The sequence below is a fragment of the Telopea speciosissima genome, chromosome 4 (genome assembly GCF_018873765.1).
Source record: "Telopea speciosissima isolate NSW1024214 ecotype Mountain lineage chromosome 4, Tspe_v1, whole genome shotgun sequence".
NCBI classification, from domain to species: Eukaryota; Viridiplantae; Streptophyta; class Magnoliopsida; order Proteales; family Proteaceae; genus Telopea; species Telopea speciosissima.
In genome coordinates, this window is record NC_057919.1 from 32,974,354 (window position 1) to 33,001,649 (window position 27,296).

Below are 27,296 nucleotides of genomic sequence, written 5' to 3' on the forward strand. Positions count from 1 at the left end.
ACACCCTATTATATATATATTTTTTAATGTAATAACCAAGTCTACAAAAGCACATATGTGCTAATTCAGTAAAAAAGGGGGATGCAAACTATTTTTTATTTGTTATGTTGTGTGCTCCCAATTCTTAACCCACCGAAGCCCAAAATATAGCCTTATGTCTGAGAGAGAGAGAGAGAGAGAGACAGCTACCGGGTTGTATCGAGATACAAAGAGAAGTTTAAGAAATATCCTTGCCCTACTTAATTTGAATATCTTGTTTACTTTGAATGTGTCATTGAAGTTGACATATTTTGATATATGGTGCTTGAATTTTGAAATTTGATATGGGTTGTGGAATTTGGAATAACATGTGGAATTTGAAATAGATGCTTGATAATATAGTTGCTTTGAACTTTGGATACGAGCATTTAGATAATAAATCCTCCATTTATGGGTCTATATTGCCTAATATAGTTGCTTTGAACTTTGGATACGGGCATTTAGATAATAAATCCTCCATTTATGGGTCTACATTGCCTTTTTTTTGTCTCCCGTACTTGAAAAATCTTAACCTTAAAAGTAACTTTTTTAAGGCTTTGATTTTATTAGTAGATGGGATAATAGTAGAGATAACAAAATTACATATAGTTAGTCAGTTTATGATGCTCTATTCGATGCCTATCTTAAAACCTCTATGGCTGGAAACACATTTGCAGCCATTTGCTGTAAAAATTCTCTCGTTGCTAGCTTAGATGGACTCCTCAAGGGTTAGTTGACTTGAATAAACCTTGGCTCCATCTAATGGTTCAACTGGAATGTAAGGAGAGTTCCAATCTGCATCAAAGATTTCTGAAGCGTGAGACTATGGCAAGATTGTATGTCCCAAAGCTCACACCTGCTGTCGTATAGAAGTAATCCCAAACAAGATTGCTGGTTCCAATGTGTATTAGGAATGTAAGTTAGTACAGTAAGTTAAGGGATACAATTGATAACAAATTTAAGATAAAAAGTAACATTCAAGTAGGACTATGTTGAGCTAGCTTATAGGCAAAAGACACACAGCAGCATAAAAAAGAGTGTCTAGCTCTGTCCATACATGAATTGTTTTTTAAATTAGTAGAATGGAATGTTTCTTGAATTAGTAGAATGGACCTCAAAATAAGCTTAAAAAAATGAATGAATGGAGCCTATTCCACATGTTTACTTGGATCACAAGGCTGTTATAGGGAGTAGCATGATGGAATCCATCGAGCCTTAACCCAACTATATGGGGTTGGTTTCACAAATCCTACCCTGCCACCACTCTATTTGAAGCATTATGGTATATTCGTATTGTCAAAACACACAACTTTCTATATTGTTACTATAGGTTTCAAAAGTCATAACACAGAGCAAACCTAGACTATCACATTGATAAGGGAACCTCTAGATTTACCTGAGCAAAATGGAGATTCGTTCTCCTCATAAAGATACTCAACCAAAATTTCAGGCCAATAAGACAACTCTTGCCCCATGCAATTTCACAGCCTTACTTCTTTGTGATTTGGGTATTTTCTGCTTCAATCTGTGATTTGTGTGGTTTGTTCTTCTACCCTGCAGCTTCTGGTTATGGCTTGTGTTGACTCTAAGTTGATTTTCAATATAGCTGCTACCTCTGGCTGGTTATTGTTGCTGTTTATGGTCACAGATATGGTCATGTCTGTTTACAATCTGCGAATGGGATCTATCTGCTATTTTCTTGGTCTGCCTTGTGGTTTGACCTTATTCTGATCTATGCTTGATGCTAAACCTACTTTGCTTTGCTATAATGGATGATTCTAAACCCCCTATAGAGTCTATTAATGCCTGAATTACTGCTCTATCTCCCTTGCTTTCTCTCTTTCTCTCTTCCTTTCTTTCCCTTTTTCCTCTCCCTTCATGGTTTCGCACCTTATTATTTACCGGGGTGTTCAAGTAATTGTTTCAAACTTTGGGGAGTCTAAGCAAAATGGCTATAGTATAGGGGGTGTCCAAGTAATTTTCCCTTTTATTTTCAGTTATCACCATCAACTAGGTCTTGTCGCTTCCATAATGAATTTTGTATGCATGCTTGAGATGTATTGGTAATTGTATGCTATTTTTTCTTTGAGACAATTGAAGAAATTATATTTTGTTTTCCACAAAAGCATGGGGAGATCAAGAACGCAGCACTTTCCATTCATATCTTGGTCTACATGCAATTTTAGTGGTGGCAGTCCAATTCATGAATGAAGTTATTTCTCTTCTTTATCGAAAATCAGCTGATTTTGATTTAATATGTTCAGAAAAATATATTTGAATGGCAATTTGCCATTAGGGGCCCTTGTGACACTGAATTTGAATGAGGAATTTATCATGGACGGATCTAGTTAATGTATTGTATTGAACTTGTGAGATTTAGTCTTGATTGCTAACAAAAAATTTCTTAGGGATAAATTTCTCATGGTTGCTTTCTGAAATACAAGCTAGAAAATTGCTTATGTTACCTCTCAAATGATTCTCTCATTTATGTCTCATTCACTTTTTATTACTTAATATGATTTACAGAAACGGATGTCAGACAAACTCAAGGAGAAACCTGAGGAAGAACAAAGGGATATGGCAGTGCATGAGGAGATCTTCAGCGATGAAATGGGAGATGATATACATGGTCGAGAGCGCTTAGCTGGAGTTGTAATTCGTCCAAAAGGGACATCAAATAAAAACATTGCTGCCTTTATGCAGGAAAATGCCGAGTTGCGGAGTGAGGTGAGAGATTTGAAAGAGAGGCTTGCAAAACAAGGTGAAGAAATCTCTTCGATGCGGTCCGATTTTAATGAGTTAATGCAATTTGTGAGAGGAAACACTTCAGCAAGCATGCAGTCCACAGAGGTTTGTGTTTTCATACTGATTCTCTACATCTTATGAAATCTTTAATAGAATCAATTTATAAATAAAATCTTGATAGAATTTTATTTTTTTAGGCTTCAAATCATGGAGATGGTCCATCACAGTTGTAGTAATCATGCGATCATGTTGATCCAAAGCTTAAGGTGTGTGCATTTTATTTATTTACTTAAGAGTATTTAATTATAATTACTTAAGTCCCAAATATTTATAGTATATTGTACTAATGTTTATCCCATATAACTTGTTCAGGTTCATATTGCTACTGAATGTCAAGGAAAGAAGTCAGTTTGTCTTTGTAGAAGGAAAGAAGCCGGTTTGTTTTGGTAAAAGGAAAGAAGAACCCAGTTTGTTTTGGTAGAAGGAAAGAAACAAGTTTTTTTTGGTAGAATGAAAGAAGCTAGTAGGGTGGGATGGGGTAGAGAAGAACAATATATAGTTGGACAAAATGCTACACTTTTTGGGATGTAAATATAAAAATTGGATAGAATCATCTTTTGTTCAGAATAGTTTATGTTAATATTAATTTTGTGTATTTTTATTTAATTTTATTTCTATTTATCTTTCTTAAATAGATAAATATTAATGTACAATATATATAAAAGTGTGTTTTAGGGATGGATATTTTTGTCCCTACCAAAAGGTAAATAGATTTTGTACCTGTAATCAACATAGAGACAGTAAATAATTGTCCCAATCATGGATCTTTAGAGACAGAGAAAAACCGTCTCTAAGTTTTAACGACAGAAAATATCCATCCCTAAAATTGTATTATTGTCCCAACATATAACCTTAGTGACGGAGGGAATTGTCCCATAATGTAATATAGAGATAGAAATGTTCCGTCTCTAAAAAGTACAAGAATACTGAGCGATAATAATTGTTCCTAAATTGTTATTTTTTGAGACGGCAAAACCGTCCCCACATACAAGGGTAGAGACGGATCGTATTCGTCTCTAAAAACTTTTACGCGACAGAAACTTACCGTCCCAATAGAAAATATATTTAGGGACAGTAGATTTCCGTCTCTAAAATCATTATATTGGAGACAGAAACAATCCGTCCCAATTGAGTTTTATTTAGCGATGGAAAGATTACTGTCGCTAATAAGGTAATATAGAGACGGATATTTATTGCCGTCGCTAGCATATGCGATGCCTCTTATAGCGACGGGATAGGGACGGATATTTGTTTTGTCCCAAGATGGTTTTAGCGACGGAAAATACATTTTTGGGACAGTATTTTTCCGTCTCTAAAAACCCAGTTTGTTGTAGTGTGATATTTTGGATACCCCTCAAAATATTAGAGAAGTGCAAACACAAACGTTTGAACTCCAATCTTCAGATAACAATCTTTACTTTAAAAGACCGATAGATCTCTCTTCCCCGCTCCCCTCTCCCTTATCTTCTCCCTTGTCTTTCTAGTCTTTCTATCTCTTTAAGAAGTTGCTTTTAATTTTGTCTATCTCTTTAAGAAGTTGCTTTTAATTTTGTTTAATTTTGTCTATCTCTTTAAGAAGTTGCTTTTAATTTTGGTATCAGAGCTTTAGTACGCTCTTGATCATTTGTAATCTTACTCTAACCCAGAGTAATAGAATTTGCTAATGAACATTGAATACCACCGAAGATCTGCCCCTGATCGTCGTTTATATTCTCCGGTCTACAGCAGAGTGAAAGAGGAGAACTCATCTCCGACTGCTTGTACTTCAAGGTATTCATGGTTATATGAATTTTCTTTTTATTATGTTCTTTTCCTGATTTAGACCTTATCGTTAGCGGCAACTACATATCTCACAGCAGAAGACTACCTGCAAATTGGTAGATCACTGAGGATTACCCCCTCTGAGTGTGAAAACGGATCCTTTTCGAATCAACAACACCTGCTCTGCATACACATCTTCTGGTACTATCCCTCAAGGACGGATTATCCGCTAACGAGTGGTAAAGTACGAAGTTTTAATTTTAAGATTGTTCATATCAATTGTGATTTCCAAGGCCATATATTCTGTAGTGGCGGTGATGTCTTGAGAAGCATTGGTTTGAAGAACCGAGAGTGTTTGGACCCTTGTCCCCACGATACTATAGAACGGGTTTAGCCCCCGAAAAGTATCTTTTTTATTAACAATCACTATTATGACTTACCCTCCCCCTTGTTATGGTGATCCATCTCTTCCATATCTACATGGCACACACACATTACCAAACGATATTAGTGGTGCTTTAAATTATTTAATTGATATGTCTTTAGATAATCAAGAAAAACTCTCAAAAAAATTAGATGATACTATCACTCTTCTATCTGATCTTGTTGATGATCGACCGATCACACCTCCTGACCTCCCTCCCCGGGCGATGTTCTTATGTATTAGCACCCTTACTGAAAACCTAGTTTCAGATGATAATTTTCTTTACCTCAAAGAAATTATGGACCATTGGAAGGACCGTTATAAAACTACTACGGACCCAAAGGACCAAGACCGACTCTTGGGTATGATGCAACAATTCTATGTTGACAACCAACAGAGTTTTGTAGCACATAACTTTGTTCTCTTTTCTGATGACGAAGATGTGATTCACAAAGAATCATCTTCCTCTTCTGACTCTTCCACAGACTCAGAATTAGAAGCCCTTCCCCACAGTACCCCCACTGTCGGTGAAAGTTCCAAGCGTAAGATGGACACAGATGACCATCTGGATACTGATGAGGATTTCCAACCTCAGATAGGCCAACACGAATCTTTTGGTCACGACACTGTTTTTTCCACAGAAACAGAGGGTTTCTATACCCGCAAAGATGACCTTCACAAGTATGGGTTAGCATCTGGCGGAACATACCTCGATCTTACCCATATACCTATAAAGGACTATGATAAGGCCATTAATGAATGGGCACAAACCTTTATCAAACTGGCATGACATTAAGTTACCTAGTGAATGGTTAATTACTGATATTTTGGATACCCCTCAAAATATTAGAGAAGTGCAAACACAACCTCGAGTGCTTAACTGGCATGACATTAAGTTACCTAGTGAATGGTTAATTACTGATATTTTGGATACCCCTCAAAATATTAGAGAAGTGCAAACACCAACGTTTGAACTCCAATCTTCAGGTAACAATCTTTACTTTAAAAGACGAACACCTGCTCCTAGCATGCTATCGGCTAATAGACATTCCACGTCTAGCCAAGGTTCAACATCATCTCGAACCTCAGTAGCTACTTACCCTTCATACTCCTCAAACCCTAGGCCCCCTTTGCCTAATTATTTTCCTGCCTATATTCCTCCACGGTTTTTTAAAGGACCTCAAAATCAGGATTACCCTCCTTCTGATAGAGACACTGATTCAGTTGGTGTCGTAACTATCTTCCACCATTACATTTCTGATGGTTCTGATATAATTTTTGCGACTAATCAAAGTCCAAAAAATGATACTTATGTCCAAGGACATTTTTCTTTTCCTGGATTCAAGCCATATACCCTTGATATCCTTATGGATACAGGCACCACTGGCTGTAGTTACAAACACAATGCAATACCTGGCCATTACTGGCAAAAGATGGATGCTCCCATCTTTGTTAGTGGCATCTCTGGACCCTCCACTACTTTAGAGTATAAAGCTCTAAATGTCCCTATTATCTTAGGAAGCAAAGAATTTCTTATTCCCAAGATCACTTGCTTTCCTTCTATGCATGGTGATTTCATCTTAGGCACTAATTTTCTTTTTAATTACATTCCAATCACCATTCTCCCTCGTATCTTTCAGATCCAGCGCCCTACTGGCCCTGTTGAGTTAAAATTACTCACCTCTCATTCTTCTCAATGTGATAAAGGTTTGTGCCCATTCATTAATGGTCTTATCATAGTCCTTTATAGGTATATGGGTAAGATTGAGGTATGTTCCGCCAGAAGCGTCTCGGTTCTTCAAACTAGTGCTTCTCAGGACATCACAGCCACTACAGAATATATGGCCTTCGAAATCACAACTGATATGAACAATCTTAAAATTAAAACTTCGTACTTCACCACTCGTTAGTGGATAATCTGTCCTTGAGGGATAGTACCAGAAGATGTGTGTGCAAAGCAGATGTTGTGCTTCCATCATACGTTTCCATGTTATCAGTATTTCTTTTCGAGGCCGGATGGTTAATTAATGTTTATTTTATTCTTTCAATCATATTTGTTTGGTGTAAAATATTTTTACATTATATATGTACCATACTAAACTGGGGTTTTGATTTTCTGGCCGTTGTGTTTGGTAGGTTTGCTTATCAATTTCTGCTGGTGAAGCATTCAAAAATGAGGCAATCAATTGGGCATTATGGCGATTCTGGGGTCAATGCATATGTTTTTGCACAGATGCATCACATGGCTGCACAGAGAATATTGCAGCACAACATACTCTACAATGAACCATTTTCCTGGACGTCCGGACGCTTTACCTTCTGATCGAAGAAGAGCATAATTATATGTCTTCGAAAACAGAGGGACAATGGCAGTGGGATAGAGATAGATGAACCAAAAACATCAAATTCAATGTCATCTAATGTATACAGTGAAGGCAATTAAGTGCAGAAATTTTCATCATGGCACTTTGACAGTCCACTTCTCTGTTGTGTGAGCTGGAGAATGTTAAGTTGCATTGTAGTTGAGATACATCAATTAATTAGGTGAACAGATTTTCAAATTTGTCTAGTAATCCACCAATCCTCCTTCACCAAAAATGATGGTATCATCCTCAATGCAGTTGAGATACCTCAATTAGGTCTCTACGATCCTACCAACCAATGAATCCTCTGTCAAATTGCGATCCAAAGCTTTAGAAAATAATCTACCTAAAACATTCATAACTACCCAGTCATGAATCTGTGGCTAATCTCCAGCTTTCCTCCTCTGAAATTCAATTTTACCTCTGATTTTCATATCCTACGCTATCAACCTGTACCTTAATCTCTATCAGATACCTTCCTTATGTTCACACTGATGCTCCCATTTATCCCCTCCCTTCCTGGCCTGATTTCCTTGAAAATGCACCTCCCAAGTGTTCGATGAAATCATGAAATTACTTGCCACCTTCCCCTTGACCCTTCTTGTGTTTTTAACATGTATTATCACGAATTCATGATGAAGACTAAGAAAATCGAGGTCTTATGATGTGACTGAATGCTAATGATGCAAATGTCATATTGAAATTTTAGTGTTGCGATGAAATGTGAACGAGGCAAGGGTTAAAATTGACAATGATCATGATTATTAACCTAACCTGTTGTAGTCAAATTTTTCTTAACCAGTATTGGATTGTGAATTTGATATTAATGCCTTAAGCTTTGAGATTACAATAGTTGTACATATATATAGGAGAGGTGAGAGGAATCCACAAGATTGGAAACTCAATCACCTTTACCATATAGAGAGAGATGTGATTGAAAGAATAATGGGATTGAGAGAGATTACATACAATAATAGAAAGGTAAATAATGGTAAGATAGGATTGCATGGGATTGCATGTAAAGATAGTAAGTGTAGGATTGCATGTAATAATGGTAGGTGCAAGAGAGGAAAGTTGTTATGACTGATACACCCCCTCAAGATGAAGATTTGAGAGATCTAATCTTTAGCTTGTCCTGAAGGAAAGAAAACCGTGTCATACCGAGCCCTTTGGTCATAATGTCCCCAATCTGGTCTTTTGTGGAAATAAATTGGACTTGGAGTTCCTTTTTGACAACCTTATCACGCACAAAATGGAAGTCGATCTCTATGTGCTTGGTGCGGGCATGAAAGATCGGATTGGCGGAGAGATAAGTGGCCCCAATGTTGTTGCACCATAACACTGGGGCCTAGGTCGTGGACAGACCGAGCTCGCCAAACAGAGACTGGAGCCAGGTCAACTTGGCACAGGCATCGGCAAGAGCCTTATATTCTGATTCAGTGGAGGATCGGGCAACTGTCTTCTGTTTCTTCGAAGCCTAAGAGATCAAATTCGGGCCCATATAGATTGCATATCCACAGTAGATTTCCGATCATCACCATCACCCACCCAGTCAGCATTAGTGAATGCCTGAAGATCCTGAGAAGAGGATTTTGTGATGCGTAGACTATATTTAATAGTGTGCTTAAGATACTGTAGAATCCTTTTCACCATGGACCAATGGTCTTTAGTTGGGTTGTGCATAAACTGGCACACCCAGTTCACTGAGAAGGCTACATCAGGATGTGTGAGGGTAATATACTGAAGTGCACCAACGATAGACCTGTACTAAGTTGCATCTGAGAGTGCAACACCCCCTGCAGAGGAGGCTTTAATGGTGGTGGCCATCGGTGTGAGAACTGGTTTGCAATCAGTTATGCCAGCTCGGTGTAGGAGATCGATAATGTAACAACTTTGAGACAGAATAACCCCATCTGGCTGATATGTGGCCTCAATACCCAGAAAGAAATTCAAGCGACCAAGATCCTTGATGGAGAACTCCGAAGCAAGCTGTTGGAGTAAAGTAGTGATGTGGGTAGGCTGGTTCCCTATAACTAATATGTCATCTACATAGACCAGAACATAAGTTACCATGTGGCCCTGTTTATATATGAACAAAGATGGATCAGTCTGTGATGCCCGAAAATCAGTCCCAAGTAAAAATTGTGAGAGATGGCTAAACCAAGCCGGGGGGGCCTGTTTGAGCCCATATAAGGACTTGTGCAATTTACAGACATGGCTAGGCCGATTGGGATCTTCAAAACCTTGAGGCTGGGTCATGTATACTTCTTCATTAAGAATGCCACATAGGAAGGCATTTTGAACATCAAGCTGACTAACGGCCCAACCATTGGATATGGCCATGGTGAGTACAGTCCAAATTGTCGTGGGCTTTATAACCAGGCAAAAAGTTTCATCATAATCAAGGCCTTGCTGCTAGTGAAACCCTTTAGCAATAAGGCGGGCCTTATAATGCTTGATCGTGCCATCTGCTTTCCGCTTAATCCTGTACACCCATTTACAATCAACCACATTGACATTAGTAGGATGAGGTACTAAAGACCAAGTGCTATTCCGTAATAGGGCTGCAAATTCTTCAGACATGGCCAATCTTCACCCAGGGTCCTTAGCAGCCTGAGTGTAACAAGTGGCATCTATTGGGTGAGGTGATGTGGTTGGGGAAGGGGAAATAAGGGTATGTAAGGCAGTGGAGGGGTCATCATAAAGATCACTTAGAAGGCGTGTACGGAGTGGGGGGTGGTTGGAGGGGTTGAAGATGGTGTGGGGGACGGCCTAGGTAAGGGAGATGTGGAGTCCACGTTGGATGGGGGGGGAGGGGTAAGAGGAGGTGGTGGCGTGGGTGTGGGAGGGGGTGGGTCTGGATAAATGGTGAGGGGTAGGGAAAGCCAAGATGGGGGTGAATATGGGGAGGGGGGCGGTGTGTTGGCTGCTTCCCAAAAAGGAAAGTACGATTCATCAAACCTAACATGGCGAGCTATGTAAATTCGCCTAGACTCAAGATGCATACAATGGTAACCATGGTGATGGTAACTATACCCTAAGAAGAAGGAGGAGACCTTGGATCCATTTTATGACTGTTGTAGGGTCTAAGAAAGGGAAAACAAAGACACCCAAAAACTTTAAGAAAATTGTAATCAGGTGCATAATTTGTGACTAGTTGAAAAGGAAAAACATTGCCAATGGTAGGAGAGGGCATCCGATTGATGAGGTACACTGCCGTTTCAAAGGCATAATCCCAATAAGCCTGTGGGACAGAACTATGGGCCAAGAGAGTGAGCCCAGTTTCAGCAATGTGGTGATTATGTCTTTCGACAGTGCCCTGTTGTTCATGGGTATGAGGGCATGATATACGATGATGGATGCCAAGAGTGGCAAACTAGGAGGTGAGGGAGCGGTACTCCCCTCCCCAATCGGTTTGGACATTTTTTATTTTTCTAAAAAATTGCTTTTCAACAAGGGCTTGGAATTGCTTGAAATTGCTTGAAAGTGGTAAATGCATTAGATTTAACTTTTAATGGATAAAACCAAATAAACCTTGTAAAATCATCTATAAAAATAATAAAATAGCGATGTCCAAGAGAGGAAACAGTAGGGGCTGGTCCCCAAATGTCACTAAATATCAAATCAAGAGGAAAATTGCTATGATTATTGGTTTCACAAAGACTTAAACGGCAAGATTTGCCAATCTGGCAGGCGGAGCACAAGTGAGGCAATGAAGGAGGCTTGATGTCACGAAGCATGAGTCGAAGAGAACAATCATTGGGATGGCCAAGCCGTTGATGCCAATGATCATAAGATGTGAGATGTGCAAGGTGGGTTGATGGAGAAGATGGCTGGATCGACGGCAGGTAGTAGAGACCATTGTGACTAGGCCTCGTAAGAAAATTTTGATTGGAAGTCGGATCCTTCACATGGAAATGAGAGGCATGAAATATAAAGAACACGTTATTGTCAGAAGCAAATTTATTGACAGAAAGAAAGAAATGGTGAGAGATGGAACATGCAATATATTAAAAAGAACTAAAGGACGAGAGGGGGAAGGGAGAGAAGAAGACCCAACATGTGAAATAGGGACATAATAACCATCACCAACCATAAGACTGTTCTTACCATTGTACGGAGCATAAGAGGACAAAGATTGCAGATCAGGCATTGCATGATGTGTAACGCCAGTATCGAGAAGCCAATGGTGAAGGGTGGATGGTGTAGGTGGTAGTGGGGGTTGGGTGTAATGGGGCTGATTCGGTGGAGGGTAATGGGGCTGATTCGGTTGGTGAGGGTATTGCATGGGTGGATTGGGCAGCAATGGTGGTTGATTCGCAGTTAGATAGGTGGAAGGTTGTGTATATGATGGATTGGTAGAGGGAAACGCAGGTTGGGTGGGTTGGCCAAGTTGTTTGTTGTGATAATAGCACGTTGGGGCTTGGTGGTTGGTCCGACCACAGATTGTACAAGGACTGTGAGCATAAGCATTAGAACGCCCAAAACCACTAGGGCCATTTGGAGCACCACGGCCTCCCCTACCACGACCACGACCAGTGGAAGAGCCACGGCCGTAAGGGTGAGAGGGAGGGCCACAAGACTGTTGAGATGCAATGTTGGCAGTAGCAGTAGTAGTCGGATCGGGCACGGCTTGGCGAGATGCAATCAGATACTCACGGCTAAGGAGCAGCCCATTAAGTTCAGTGTAGGAGATTGGTTCTCTGCGATCCATCACTGCAGAGACCACAGATTCGAACTCAGGATGTGGGGAGGGGTTTTCCTGCTGCACTGAGCTCATCAAAAAGGGCCTTGGTCCGATGGAGAAATTGAGTGATATTCTCCTTGGGTTTTTGTACAAGGTTCTGGAGGGCCACATTGAGGGAGAGCATGCGTGTGGTAGAGGCAAAATCGAAGGCTGCATGAAGGGCATCCCATATTTATTTGCTTGTGTCACGCCCAACGGCGAAAGGCATTGCATCATCGGAGAGGGAGGAGATGATAATACTCATGATTGAGGCACCCTTTTTATGCCAGGCATCAACTTTGGTTGCATCAGTAGGGCATGGGTTAGAGCCATCAACATGGCCATAGAGCCTTTGGCCTTTGAGGTATGGAACTATTTGAGTCTTCCAATAGACATAATTTTTAGGTGTTAACTTATGAGATAGGATTTGACTCAGGGAGGGCTTATGAGATGGAGAGGAGGGAGGAGAGGCCATGGCCAAAGAAATTCGTTGGGGAGGGAGGGAGGATCGAATTTTGCTCTTTGGAGCTTAGGTGCTCATGATACCATATTGGATTGTGAATTTGATATTATTGCCTTAAGCTTTGAGATTACAATAGTTGTACATATATATAGGAGAGGTGAGAGGAATCCACAAGATTGGAAACTCAATCACCTTTACCATATAGAGAGAGATGTGATTGAAAAAATAATGGGATTGAGAGAGATTACATACAATAATAGAAAGGTATATAATGGTAAGATAGGATTGCATGGGATTGCATGTAAAGATGGTAAGTGTAGGATTGCATGTAATAATGGTAGGTGCAAGAGAGGAAGGTTGTTATGACTTATGACTGACAACCAGGAACATTTTTTGCAGCTCAATCTGTAGTTCAAGGAAGAAGAAATGGTTAGGAAGTGAGATGTAGCAGCCAGTAAATCTTGGTTGCTGTGAGGCAGGGAATGACAAATTATGTTCTATGCCCCCGCAACCATGGTCCATTTTTTTTGGGTAATGAGTTTATTGTTGAAATCAAAAGAAAAGAAGCAAAGAATGGTTAATAAAACAAAAAGCCTGTAGGAAGGCATTGACACCATGACAACTCCCTATTAGCCTATAGGCTCTTGTACATTGGCATTAAGTAGGCATTTTACTGTAAGAACTATCATTCTTTTTTTCCTAAATTAGTGAAATGTTATTTGCCATGGAAACTATCCTATAATCACGAGGAAAACATGACTTGATTTCCACTAACTTTTTCATTTTATATTTTGATAAAAGTCAAATTTTGCGATAACATTGATATTTCTTGAATCTCTTGGACCTTTTGTTCTTAAGTGGACCACACATGTTATGTAGGTCAAGGAGGTGATCCGTCTAGATCTTATTACCAGGGTGAGAGATCAGATGCTAAACTAGGTTTAGAGAAACAATCCAACAAGGATCCTAGAAGCCAAGACCATGAGGAAGATATGGAAATTGGGTACGAGGACACCACTTTGCCACAAGCATTTGAAGGTCTTGAGCAGAAATTCCTAGATGAGATCATGAAACTGACCAAGGAATAGAATGATGCTGAAAATGCAGAAAATTCTAGGCATAGGGAGGTGAGTTTAATATGGGATTATATCATCTTCGACTCTTCGGTTGTTCACATTTTCATTTCAATGGTTGCTTGATGAGAGAAACTCTAGCAACATGAAATGTTAGAAAAGTGTTTCGCTTGAGTTGTAACTTGAGTTACTTGAGGAGAAGAGGATTAACTTGTGGTATTGTCTATCTATCCTCTATTTGGAGATGTAAGTCAGCTATTGCATAAAATGAGCTTATTGCTGCTATAATTTTCTATAGTGATTTTGGTTTCTTGAGTGCAAAAGAATGTTAACTTTTCATGTTTCTATTTTTTTCTAGATCTTCTACAGACATTCAGCAGTGTGGGAAGTATTAACTGTAGCATGAAATGATTTGGATCAGGATCTTTCCATGCAATCCTAATTCGGACTTGGTTTTGCATTAGCATATGTTAGCCAGACAATTCATGTAATGTCAGAGAACCATGTCAACATGACATGACATGGAGTTAGGGATTTATGTCTCGCATACACTCAGCAGTCGGTCATGTGCAACAGATGCAGTGACGGTGGAGCTAAATGTTGGACAATGAAGAAACAACATATAAACAAACTGAGTGTAGCTGAATTGAGGATGTTGAGATGGATGAGTGGTAAAACTAGAAAGATAAATTAATGAATGAACAAATTAGAGCTAATTGAGGAGTAGCTCCATTGCATGATAAGTTGAGAAAATTGTTTGAGGTTGTACGGACAAGTGCGACGGAGGCCTTTGAATGGTCCAATAAAGAAGGGTGAAATGATTCAAATTGGAGGAACTAAAAAAAGGCAGGATCAAGCCTTAAATAGCTCTAGGAAAAGTTGTGAGGAAGGACGTACTTAGGATTAATAACAAGTTTGGCTTTGAATAGAGATGATTGGAGAAAGAAGATCCATGTATGGATCATCAGAGTTGGATAGCAGCGTCTGGAGGCGACAATCTAGATAGAGGTAGGTGATCATCCTCTAGTTGATTCCGCCGCAATGAATGATTGAATGTTATCATGTGGTATCAGAGCCAACTTTGGATGTTTTGTTCATTCTAGTTAAATTTTCTGGCCTCAAATTTTGTTAAAAAAAAAAAAAATGGAGATCATGTTGTTGTATTGATGGCCTTAAAAATAAAATAAATAACAAAAAACATTTCAAATCGAGAATCTAAAAAACAATGTCTTTGTGGGTCGCTGGAGTAAGGAACTTCGACATTTGGACCCAAGATCAAGATCTTCGGGTGGTTTTGCCGGCAGCGGTCATCACTGGGAGCCAACGCCGCCGAACAAAGGCTACACTATAATTGAGAATGGTTTTTGTACTGTAGGGTCACTAGTGTTCGTCCTTGTGTCTCCGGCCTTAGTACCCACACCTAAGGGTCGCTGGAGGTTGTATAGACAATGGAAGTCTTCGACGGTCTATGGTTTGGCCAGTGGCTGGCAACTGCTGAAATGATTGCCAAGGGCGGTTTTATATTAATAGATCAGGGTCTCTATAGATAAGCATACATATCCTTTTTCGACTAATTGATGCTCCACTACCCATCTCTCATTACTAGATACCACATCCCAAAGCCTTTTAACCCTAGGCTAGACAGAAGAGGATTTATAGCAGATCTTTAACGATCCGTCATTATTCAAGAATCTAGCTTTTATGAAACGGCCTAAGCTTGATTGCCCATGCTTAATTTTCCAAACAAGCTTGCAAAGAAGGGCCTTATTCACATCTCTCATACGTTGAATTTTCAAGCCTCCCTCCGATTTGGGTTTACACACCAATTCCCATTTAACCATAATTTTTTTCATGGAGTCTGCATCCCCTGCCCAAATAAAATTCCACATCCACCTCCCAAGGGTCTTCACTAAAGATTCAGGCCACCAATAGATGGAGAAATTATGAACTGGGATACTTGAAATCACTGATTTGACAAGCTACACATGCCCAACCATAGAAAGTAATATTCTTTTCCAACCCGATAGCCGCGCCTTGATCTTGTCCATAAGAGGTAAAATATGCTCACGCTTGACACGACCTTTGAAATTTCCACACCCAAGTACCTTGTAGACAGCGAAAAAATAGGGATGCCAAGATCATTGGAAATCCTATTACGCCTTTGAATAGGGACTTTACCAAAGAACAACTTGTTTTTTTCCAAGTTCACCCTCTGCTCCAAAAACTCCCTGTACTTTACAAGGAAAGCCTTCAGGTTATGAATACTAGAAGCATTCATAAAATATGACCAGCAAATAAAAGGTGGGTAGGAGTGAGCACCCCTCTTGGACCCGGAAGAGCCTTTATCTTTTTGGAAGATAATAAAGATTGTAGCCCTCTACAAAGCACTTCTTCCGCCAAAATAAAGAGCATAGGAGAAATAGGGTCACCCTAACGAAGATCCTTTTCGACTCCAAAGATGCCAATCGGACCACCATTCAATAAAATAGAGATTCTAGAGGAAAGAAGAAGCTGATGGATCCACCCCACCCAAACCTCAGGGAACCCCATTTTTCTGAGAACACCAAACAAAAAATCCCAAGACAAGATGTCATACGCCTTCTAGATGTCCACTTTAATATCCATTCCACCTCTTTAGTAGTAGAAAACAAGGTTCACCAACTCCGAAGCCAAGATGATATTATCAGAAGTAATCTTCTCCTTTTGAAAAGCTCCTTGTTCTTCAGACACCAACTTGGGGAGTTTCACCGCCAGTCTCATGGCCATGACTTTAGAGATCGTTTTATTGAGAAAGTTACCCATACAAATAGGCCTCAACTTAACCAAGGATTGAGCCCCTTCAATTTTTGGAATCAGAGTAATAAAGCAATTATTGACACCCTTTGGCATCCTGCTAGAAGAGAAAAAGAATTTTATAGCAGCACAAAAATCATCAGCCACCACCTCCCAACACTTCCTAAAAAGGTCCCTAGAAAACCATCTGGACCTGGGGAGCTATCCGGGTCAAGGTGCCATGCCACATTTTTTATTTCCTCCGAAGAGGGAACCATCTCCAAACACATTATCCACATCATCGACCTCACATGGTATATAATGAAGGAGATCATAGTGAGCAATGAGGGGATTTTTTTTTATGAAAAGACTCATAAAAACTACCACATAATCAACAATAGCAGCCTGGTTAGAAACTACCTCACCATTCTCCTTTTTTAGAGACCGAATGAGACTTTTTTCTCTACAGATTTGGGTCGAAAGGTGGAAAAACTTTGAATTTCTGTCCCCTTCTTTAAGCCACCGAATTCTCGACTTCTCCGCCCATAATTTCTCATGCAGCTCCGTGGCTTTAATCAACGCCGTGTTTGCATCAACTTCTTGATTAAAAAGACTGTCGGTCATGCCATGAACCTCAATGCTCGCCTGCACTTCCTTCAACTTTGCTTCAACAGCATCAAGAGCGAGGATAATATTAGGAAAAACAAACCTGGATCAGGAAAGAAGAGCTTGCTTGAGCCCTTTAAGATTTTTGCAAAAGCCAAGCATGGGATTTCCAACAACAGCTCCATACCAGTACTCAGACACCACCCTCAAAAAATCTTCATGCTCTGACCAGAACTTGTGAGATCTAAACGGGAAATTCAGAGGGCAAGGATTACACTCAGAAAAAATCAAAATAGGGGAAACATCCAAAGCAATCCGAGGCAACATCCTCTGGGCACAATCTTGGAATAACGCTAGCTATCTTTGAGAGTAGAACCCTCTATCCAGGACCGCTGCAACATTACCCCTCCTCTTATTGTTCGACCAAAACAAAAAATTACCCTGAGATGGAGCTTTGATAAAAGAACAATAGTCAATCATGGCTTGGAACTCAGCCGCCGACCCCTGATTAAAGCGACTTGGGCCTCTCTTTTCATTAGAAAACAAAGTTGCATTAAAGTCCCCCACCACACACGAAGGAATTGGAACAGAAGTGAGGTTCACAAGATCTAACCAAAGCTCCCTCTAATTGGCCGGAAAGCAATTTGCATGGATAAAAGAAATGAGAACCCTCTGCCCCAACCTATCCAACTCAACAGAGAGTTGTTGATCAGAAGAGGAAAAAACTGAGGGGCATTGAAAATGAGCTTTCCAAATGATCCATAGATTAGGACAACCTGCACTTCTAGGATTAGCAATAACATCTACTGCACAGAGAGGGGAATTTACCCACATTAATCTTCGGCTCCGCCAAACAGACCAAATCCGGAGAAGAATGCTTCAACAATTTACTTAAGGCCCTTCTACCAACAACCTTCTTAACCCCCTGATGTTTCAGAAGAGAATCTTCATCAACACCTAGAAGAGGTAGCTTTGTCAGTCCTTTTATACTGACCTTTGTTCTTAGATTTCTTAGGCATGGCCTCCCCACCTTCCTTTGCATTAGGAATACCCCTTGCCGGAGCATCAATAGCTTGAATTTCATAGTACGAACTTTGGGTTCTAACCGTATGCGCATACTCAACGGCCATAGCCAAACCACCACGCGACACTGCACCTCTACCACCACGGCTAGGGGCAGCCATAGCCCTACCCCCACCATGCCCTCTAAAATCATTCACCTCATCTGAATCACCAAGGAAAGACCAAGTCCTCATCACCAGACACCAACGGATCATCCATAGCCTGGTCGCACCTCTGGTCCCTGCCCACCAACGAGCCAGCTTTCGAATCTAAGCCGTCCTCCTCATCACCACACACACCCAGATTCTCACCTGCCCCAGATCCACTCAAATTACCATCCAGAACAAAAGAGTCGGGTCACCCAGATGCACAACCAGATTAAACCGCCCCAGATCCTTAGAAGATTCAAGATTTGAATTTTGGATATTTGAAGATTTAGAATTACCCACATCCTCCACGTGATTGAGAGCAACATGGGAAATTTCCTACCCGAGAGGGAATTCAGTTGTCATATTCCTGAGATCGCAATCTCCATTGGGCAGATTTGATGCATGATCTCTCTCCAAAACAACATGAAGAGGATTTTCCAAACCTTCCTGTTTATACCCTATTTTTCGGTCTATTTCGGTCAATAAAAATAGACCGAAATCTATTTCAATCAATAGTGAGTTGTTAGTCAGTGACCGAATATGATTAGTGACAAAAAAGGGTCAACGATTGATAGATTGGCAATGACCGGTAAACAGTCACCAGGGTGGTTAAACCTAATTTCAAATAAGTGGGAGTTGTGATAGCTATAGAAACCACCAAAACTGTCAAGGATGTCTATAAATAGAGAAATTCAAATCAAAGGAGGGGATCCAACAAATCAATCAAACAAGTCTTTATCTTTTTTAGGAGTAGTGTAATGCAGATTTTCATCCATCTATATATCTTTTGGCTTGCTTCAAAAGACATTCATTATCATCAAGTTGCAAGCTTCAACAGTTCGTGGCTAGGAGAGTTGTGAAGACTTCAACAAATTCGTTTCTATATTGTTAGTAATTTGGTCGTAAGGCAGTGGTAGTGTAAATACCAAGTTGTAAGCCTCATCAGTTTCGGATTTGTCAAGTTGTAATGACTTCAACAAATATGTCATGTTAAAGTAAGTAATTTGATTTGTTCTTCACCTTCTTGGCATTGCAATCTTTGCATTTTTTAAAAGTCCTTGGATTACCAAGGCACTAGTAGAATCCATCTTCGCCTGGAACACGATCTTTATTATTTTCCTCAGTCTGTAACGGTCTCTAGACCGGAAGGAATTTTGAGGGAAATATTTCCAAAATAGAAACTTCACCACGTGGGGCATTTCCACCATGAGGGACCAGAACTGGCGGAGCACCACCCAGAACTGCCTGAGCACCACCACGGGATCCAGCACCTCGACGAGCACCTCCTCCCCTCGCTGCCTGAGAACCACCGGTCTGAGGAGCTTGAGCACCACCATGATAACCACCATTATGAGAGCCACTCCCACGAGGAACACCATCCTCTTAGGCCACAGCTGGACGTCATCTCTCCTCCTCCATAAGCACTTCCACTGCTTGTTTTGGGGCTGAAACTTGACCAGCAGCCATCCACATTCATCCAAATCTGTCATGTGGCAATAAGAAATGATCTTATTGCAAAGTCAATTCATGGTTCACTCCAAAGAATGTGGACTAATGATCCAAATCAATGGCCCATAACTTTTCTAAGAATGTGGACTAAGTTGGCATCTTTTCTTTTCTTGTCCATGCTCTAAAAGGATTTGGGCAGCAGGTTCTCTTGGTCTGCGAACTGAATTCCTTCAAGGGAATGATTAGGTTGATGCTATAGTCAAACTCATTTCAGATCCTAGTCTTTCTAAATCTGATGGAAATAGAATCCTTTGTTCCATGGCTATAACCATGTACTTCATCTGGTTGAACAAGAATAAAGCTGTTTTCCTAAAAGACAGTTTGAAACCTTTTGCAATTCTGCAAATTATCCTTCAATGGGAAAAGGATCTTTCAATCCATGATCCGATTTCTCCCTCCCATTCACCCCCTACTCTACACAAATCCAACCCTTACCCTCTTATTTTTTCTTGAACTTGGACTCAAAAGAAGTTGCAATATTCATTTCTGAGGGTATCTGTGATTCAGGAACAAAGAGTGGAGGTTGGGGTTCAATTATAATTTCTAATAATACTTTTATTGCAGCCTCAAAGAACTTTGGCCCTGCAGGAACAGCGCAGGAAACAGAACTCTGGGGACTCTTTCTTATAAGGAATCAAAGAAGCACTCCTTGTGGGATGCCGAATATTAGAAATTTGGACTGATTCGTTGGAGATTTCATAGTGGTTATCGGATCCGGATGAACACCCTTGGCCATGGACACTTTTTCATTTTTTGTTTGATGTAAAATCTAATTTAACTCTGTTCTCTTTTGTGGCTGTTCTTAAACAACCGAGGTTCCATATCCAGCCAGCCCATAATCTCTCTTATTATGCTAAACTTAGGAGTTTATTATCCTCAGAACTATCTGGTACTATTCCTATTATTTTTAATTAATAGAGGTTTTTTATCATCCAAAAAAAAAAAAAAAAAAAAAAAGGCCCATGTCTTTGGTGGTGGTGGTGGGTTTCCTATATAGTCATTGTGGTCTAGTTATGCATCAAATAGCAATCCATTCTCCGAATGGATTGGAGGCCTTACTCCTTGGCAATTCTCCTTGTAAAAACCGTTTGTTTTGGTGTAAAATTTTACGCGACAAATTTTGCTTCGTAAATATAAAATTTTCATGATGAAAAATTTTCTAATGTTTTTTTTCATAAAAAAACACACATTGGAACACTTTTCAACATTTGAAATTTTAGATCTAAAATTTGTTGAAGTGAATTTTCTAAGGAAACAAATAGAGCCTTTTAATAGCAAATGAATAAGAATATAAGATCGGAAAGAAGAAAAGTAAAAAATCCCAATAAAGTCAGAGAAGGTGGGCTTAATCGCTAACAGATATATAAGAAAAAGAAAAAGAAAAAAAGTAAGGGGAAAGGTTGGGAAACGGATTAGTCTCTGTTTTGTTGGACCCATCTTAGCAAATGCTCACTACTCAGCCAGTCCTTATCAATTGCATGTGGTCTTTCAGAAAAAATAGAATTTATTCTAACATTTTTTCTGTCCAATGTACAAAAAAAAAGGGCAAAAGGGACCATGCATGGTGCACAACCGTTAGATAGGAATGAGAGGCCGTGTATTATACACAATCATGTCTATCCAGTAATTGTAAACACGATCATGCATCATGCACAGCCATGTATAAAACCTTTTTCTTTAAAATTTTATTTTTATTATTTTTCACTGTAACCTTCGCACCAACAACTTATTTTGGTATAGAAACATGACATCAAATTAATGTTGGATTTAGGAGTTCGGTTGCATATGTAAGTGTTAGATCATACACATAATCTGTAATTCTTGACTTACTTTTCCTACACTCTAGAATCCATCCAGTAGGAATACTTTCATTTTGACTATGAAATGCCATCTGGCAGTTCAATTAAGACTTAAATTCTGTAAAAATGTTGTCCACCCTATTTTATCATTCAGAAAAAATTTGACAATTCAAAGCTATCCACATGATCGATCACTATAGTGTTTGAATCATGCAAATTGGAAAAGTTGAATTTATGTTTGAAGGGTTTGAAGGACAAAAGCCCTACAAATGGGTGGGTCATATAGTTAGTTATTACCCTCCACCAAATTTTGTAGGTGGGGCTATCTAACAAACAGACTAAGATATACATAAGCTATAGTATATCTTACATGTTTTGCATACTCCAGTCTAAAACTTTGACCATTGCCATGCCTTATAACATGTGATATGACTAGCCACCACCCGCCCCGGCATCACCCACTAGCAATATGGACAACCTTGGCAAATAAAGTAGCTGGGGAACTTGACTCAATTATTGTAAGTCACTATCTTTGTCACATTTGATAAGATATCTTCTTATTATTTTTTGGCAAAAGGTTTCATACACGATGCACGATGCACGATGCACGATCATATCAGTAACCGTCAGATGAGGATGAGGAATCGTATATTATTTACGATCATACTCATTTAGTAGTTGAAAGCACAATCATACACAACGTGCACGGTCATGTACAAAAATATATCTTCTCTTTATTTGGAACTTCCTCGATCATATACTTTCATTCGTTGTTGATAAGGTGTCTCTGAAATCTTGTTGGTTTGTATTCTACAGTTGATGGTTTAAATTAGCCTGCTTTATCATATGTTAAATAGTTTCTATACTAGGAAACTTTACCCATCTATTTCGGAAAAAATAAGACCCAAAAGTTTTCCACTTGAAAACACATTCCGTGGAGCACACCAAGTGTGAGAGAGAGTCTAGCAGCCTATGTTTGGCTCAAGATTGACAAATTGTCTTGGTAGCAATATTTCGGGTGCAATTAAATATTAATAAAGGAGACTTTAGAAAGTCATGATGTTCCCACAGCTGATGGAAAAGGAATTTTACCTTGTTTGCTTTCAATCTTGTTTTTAAGGGGAAGGGCAAAAGGATCCTCTGCTCAAACCCATTACTGCTCATGCCTTCAGAAGGCCTGAATAATATATGCAAGGGTAGGCTTGAATCCATCAAGGGGGGGGGGGGGGGGGAGGAAACATCTAATTAATGTAAATAACAGTAAATTATAGAATGCTTTTTTTAAACTCTCTTTGTTTGGATTTCTGTTTAAATTTTAGATTGATTTCTTACAATAAGTCACCATAAAAAAGTTTTTGGTCAAGAAATTTAAATTGTTTGGTTGCATCAATTTAAAATATTTCAAGAATAAGAAATCCCTTTGGTAGTTCAATTCTAAGAATAGGACAAAGTTTTTCTCCTCCCATACAGGATGATTCACCTACCATCATAGGGTTCACAAACCCCTCCTAGGGTTTTAGTGAGATCCAGACAAGGTTCAAAATCTAGGAATCAGACTCGAAATCGATCATGGCCGAAACCTTTCCGGATCGGGATTGGATCGGTCCAAATCGGTCAAGATCAGTCAAAAAACCCCCGAAAATCATTTTTTTATGGATTGGGTCGTGTATCGGCCAGAGTTGGTGGGTGTTGTGATCTCGAGATCAGATCGGCCGATATTATCTGGATCGGATCGGTCAAAATTGGTTGGTATCGGTCGGTATCGGTCTAGATAATATAAAAAACTAAAAAAAAAACTTAAAAACTTTGAAAAAATATTCAATTGGATTGGTCAAGGATCGGATCGGATCGGTCTGTCATGCCCCAAACCACCCCTTGGGAGGATTTAGGCAAGTGACCCGGATACCCTACGACATCCGTCAATCCCCAAAGCAGTTAATATAACTCACAAACACACACACCCATAACAATCGATAAAAGAGATACAGAGTGTTGCGGAAGCTAAAGCTTATCATTAATCATTCAAAATAAATAGTACATTGTTTATTGCTCTATTTCACCAATTGATTATGCAGTCAATACTTTTCTAACCAATAGCTTTATAAAATACAAAAGAGGGCTACACATCAAGTGCCCAAGCAAGCTATACAAGATAAAGGGGGGGGTTAGTATATCCTATCTACCCAAAGAGAGTCCCCAAAAGGTTAGATTAGTATGCTGCCCATCCCTTAAGGGTTGTCCTCAAGTGCCACCCTAGTCATCCGCACAAGAGGGATAACCTCCCTCGAGGTCCAAACCCAAAAGGTCATAATTACCATCATCCTCGTCAGCGAAATGAGTCTCCCAGCTATCGATAAGTCCACCTGCAATATTATTTAAAAAGAAATATACAAGAGTGTGAGCTCCACCGAGCCCCTGAATGAAACATAACCATGCATGCACATGCAAACACAACCAAATGAATCCTTTATGAAATGAGGTTCTTTATTATTATTAAGCCACCTAGCATGCAAAACTAAGCCACCTAGCATGCAAAACTAAGGCAGGTAAAAGTGCTACTACAATCCCCAATACATGTATCCCTGGTGCAGGCTTTTAACCCCTTCCCGCGATATACCCATTGAGTTGTCTAAGAAAACCAGTCGGCTCCAGCATCCCTTCCCAAGGTCAGCCCGACCAGCCCTCTAGGTTACCACTGTGCTACCACTAGCCCTATTGACTGGTGGGCCTACTGACCGAGCAATGTCTCCTTGAGACATTGGCCTCACACATTTCTGTACTACCACCACGTCCTAATGATCATGATGGGTCAACTGACCGAGCAATGCCTTTCAGGACATTGGCCTCACACTTTTGTGGTATCCAACACCTAAACCCCTGTTGGCAAGGGTTCGTAGCACGGGTGATGATTTCCTAGTCATATGCATTCTATATGACATAGTATGAGTCGGGTGGTGTCAATCGTATCCCATTCTACGGGCTACCATAGACCTCATTTCCAAGCCGGTTAGGGCATCTAATCTAGCATTTTCACATATAAGCATTATCATCCACTTCCAATGTCCATCAGACAAGATTCAAAATTTAAATAAGAATATAAAGCAATTTAAAGTAATTAAAGATAATAAATATTGTTGTTGTTGTTGTCATGACCCATCGGTCATGTTACACCCACACTCATGGTGTAATTCCACTTACCTTGTAGTGCTCTTGCTCGCTCTTCTGTCGGCTCGGTCCTCGTCGGTATCTAACACTACGTCACGTGCTCGAGGTTATAACCTATGTTAACCGGGCCATTAAAATATATCAAACATGGTTTAGAATAGGTTAATGTCCTAGGGTTGGTCTAGGTTTGATTGGATTCAGATTTGAGTACTTAAACATTAAGTTATAATTCCCTGGGACTTGCACTGGGCCTTTAGGTCAAATTCCCAGGGCAACACCCATAGATACAGAACCCATGTTCTAATAAATTTTAGGGAAAGATTAACTTAATCACAGCCCCACCAAGCATGCAAAATAGGGCCAAAGGTTTCAGCTCATGTTTGGCTCAGTCTGGGTGTGTGTACCTAGCTCTATGGGGCCCACTTATACACCAAAAGTGTGGATGACAGCAAGGGCAGTGGGGGTAGGGTATTTAGGTTATTTATGGGTTGTACACACTGTTCTAGGCTTAAGAGTGATGGTCCCAAAAGGCTGATTTCAATTCTAGCCAAAACAGCATCACTGGGCCTTGCACTGGGCATTTGGGTCAATCGCCCAGTGCCTGTAGAACACAGGTTTTCAGGCTCTAAATCTGATTTTGGGTGCTAGGTTGGCCCCAAATCGATCAGGGATGATCTCAAGGGGTTGTAACACTTGAATAAAACTGAATGGGATGGAATTAAAGGATTCAAGGTTTGGTTAACCATTTAGGTGTTGGTTTAGGTTCAGACATCATAGAGATCAATCAAGCATGGCTGAAATTAAGCATGCAACTACTCGGATTGCTATAATTCATATGGGAACAGATCATAATACCTATTACAGTAGCTACCCTAAGCTATTACATCCTAAATTTAGCATGCATGTAAGGATCCAAGTCTCTAGCTCACCATTTACATGGTATACATACATATTGAGTATGAAACATCTATCTAACATGACTGAAAGATAAAATAATGGTCTAACCGATTTATATTTAGCCTAGATAATGAACAAAACATGAATTATAGAACATGCATGGATGATCCATGGCTATACAAAGCTTCTACATGCTAAATCCTAAGCAAACACACAGAGACAAGGCCACAGAGATCAAGTTTCAGAGGTAAAACACAAAATACAGAAGTGAAATAGGCTGAGAGGACTGTTCAAACCCAGATACCTAAGTTGTGGAGAATTCAATCCCAAGCTCCAAGCTCACGATCCCTTCTTCTTTCCTCTTCCTTCTCTTCCTTCTCCTTCTTCTTCTCCTTCCTTCTCGCTCTCTGTCTTTCTTTCTCTTTTTCCTCTCTAATGCTAGGAACAGTAGGGAAAATGAAATTAGGGCTGGGCCCTCCTATTTATAGGCTAGGCTTCACTAAGGCCTATTTGGCCCTGCTGTCCCAAGCTCAAAATACATTTTTAAGCTAATTCTCCTTCATTCTAGCTATCTAGGTGGGGTCCACATGATTCCAAAGGTAGGGAATGGTTCCTAAAATCCCAAGGCACATGTATGAGGTGGTTACATACTAAGGAACTGGTTCCCAAAGTCCCAGAATGAAAAACACATGCTTTAGCAACTCTAGGCTTTACACTGGGCGTTTGGGTGCATCGCCCAGAGAATTCATTTGCAGAAATGAAGCTCTATGAATCTAGTTTCTAGAAAAATTGGAATCAAAGAAAATTAAGATTGGATTATGAAGTTATGTTATTTTTATTATACAAAGGTCAATCTGTCAAAACAGCAGGATCCGATTTTGACAGCAACTTGAAATGAACTTTTAACTAACTTAGAGACATAATTAGGTAATGGTGTCTTCTAACAAAATGCAGCCCTATAAGTCTAGTTTCTAACAAAATTGGAACCAAGACAAATGGATTCGGGTGGTGGAGTTATGTCATTTTAACTGAGAGAAGGTCAATCTGCAAAGTAGCAGAATTTGGTATTTATGTTGGGATTTAATATGTATGTATGGAATTGGGTTCTCATCATCAAATCAATCATGAAAATTGATGTTTGGGTCTAAAAATGATTTATCTAAAACATTCAAGGTGATGAGGGTCATCATTAGTTTAACCCAGAACTAGGATTAAGTCTAAGGGCCCTAGAATCAAGGGATGGTACCTTCCTTAGGCTGTACATTTGGTGGTGAGCTGTACAGTTGGAAGGAGTTGGCGTTTGCCTTCTTAAGGGTATGTAGGTCCTCACCAACGGGGCTATCTCATTAAGTTCAACCACGGGTTCAATACACCACAGTGTACTGGTAGCTTTGACCTCGGGTTCCAGACTTTCAACAAAAATTCAAATTAGCCCGTATTTTTGGGCACAAGTTTAACACAGCCAATCCAACCAAGTTGGGCGATCCAATAAACTAACACAGTCAAACCTTATTGTATCGGTCAAATCTCGGGATCGGCCTTGATCGATACCGATCCAATCCGGCCAATATCAGCCGATCTGATCTGATACCTCAAACCATGGTTCCAGAATACTCTAATAATTATTGGACCTAAAAGGTTGCATTTATATGTTATGAGTTTTGGATATAAAATCCTTGTGTGATGTGTGTTGCATGTACTTGT

General features: G+C 39.8%; 2 long non-coding RNA genes across 2 annotated transcripts; one reads left to right on the top strand and one right to left on the bottom strand.

Annotated features, from left to right (window-relative positions):
- Positions 1 to 637: 637 nt before the first annotated feature.
- Positions 638 to 25,397, bottom strand: LOC122659821. Its single transcript, XR_006332557.1, has 3 exons — positions 25,387 to 25,397; positions 23,569 to 23,579; positions 638 to 739 (listed from the first exon to the last, which is right to left on the bottom strand). It is a non-coding gene; the product is annotated as an uncharacterized LOC122659821 (long non-coding RNA).
- Positions 13,441 to 25,483, top strand: LOC122659822. The gene is made up of 3 exons (XR_006332558.1): positions 13,441 to 13,687; positions 15,925 to 15,934; positions 25,473 to 25,483. It is a non-coding gene; the product is annotated as an uncharacterized LOC122659822 (long non-coding RNA).
- The last annotated feature ends 1,813 nt before the right edge of the window (positions 25,484 to 27,296 follow it).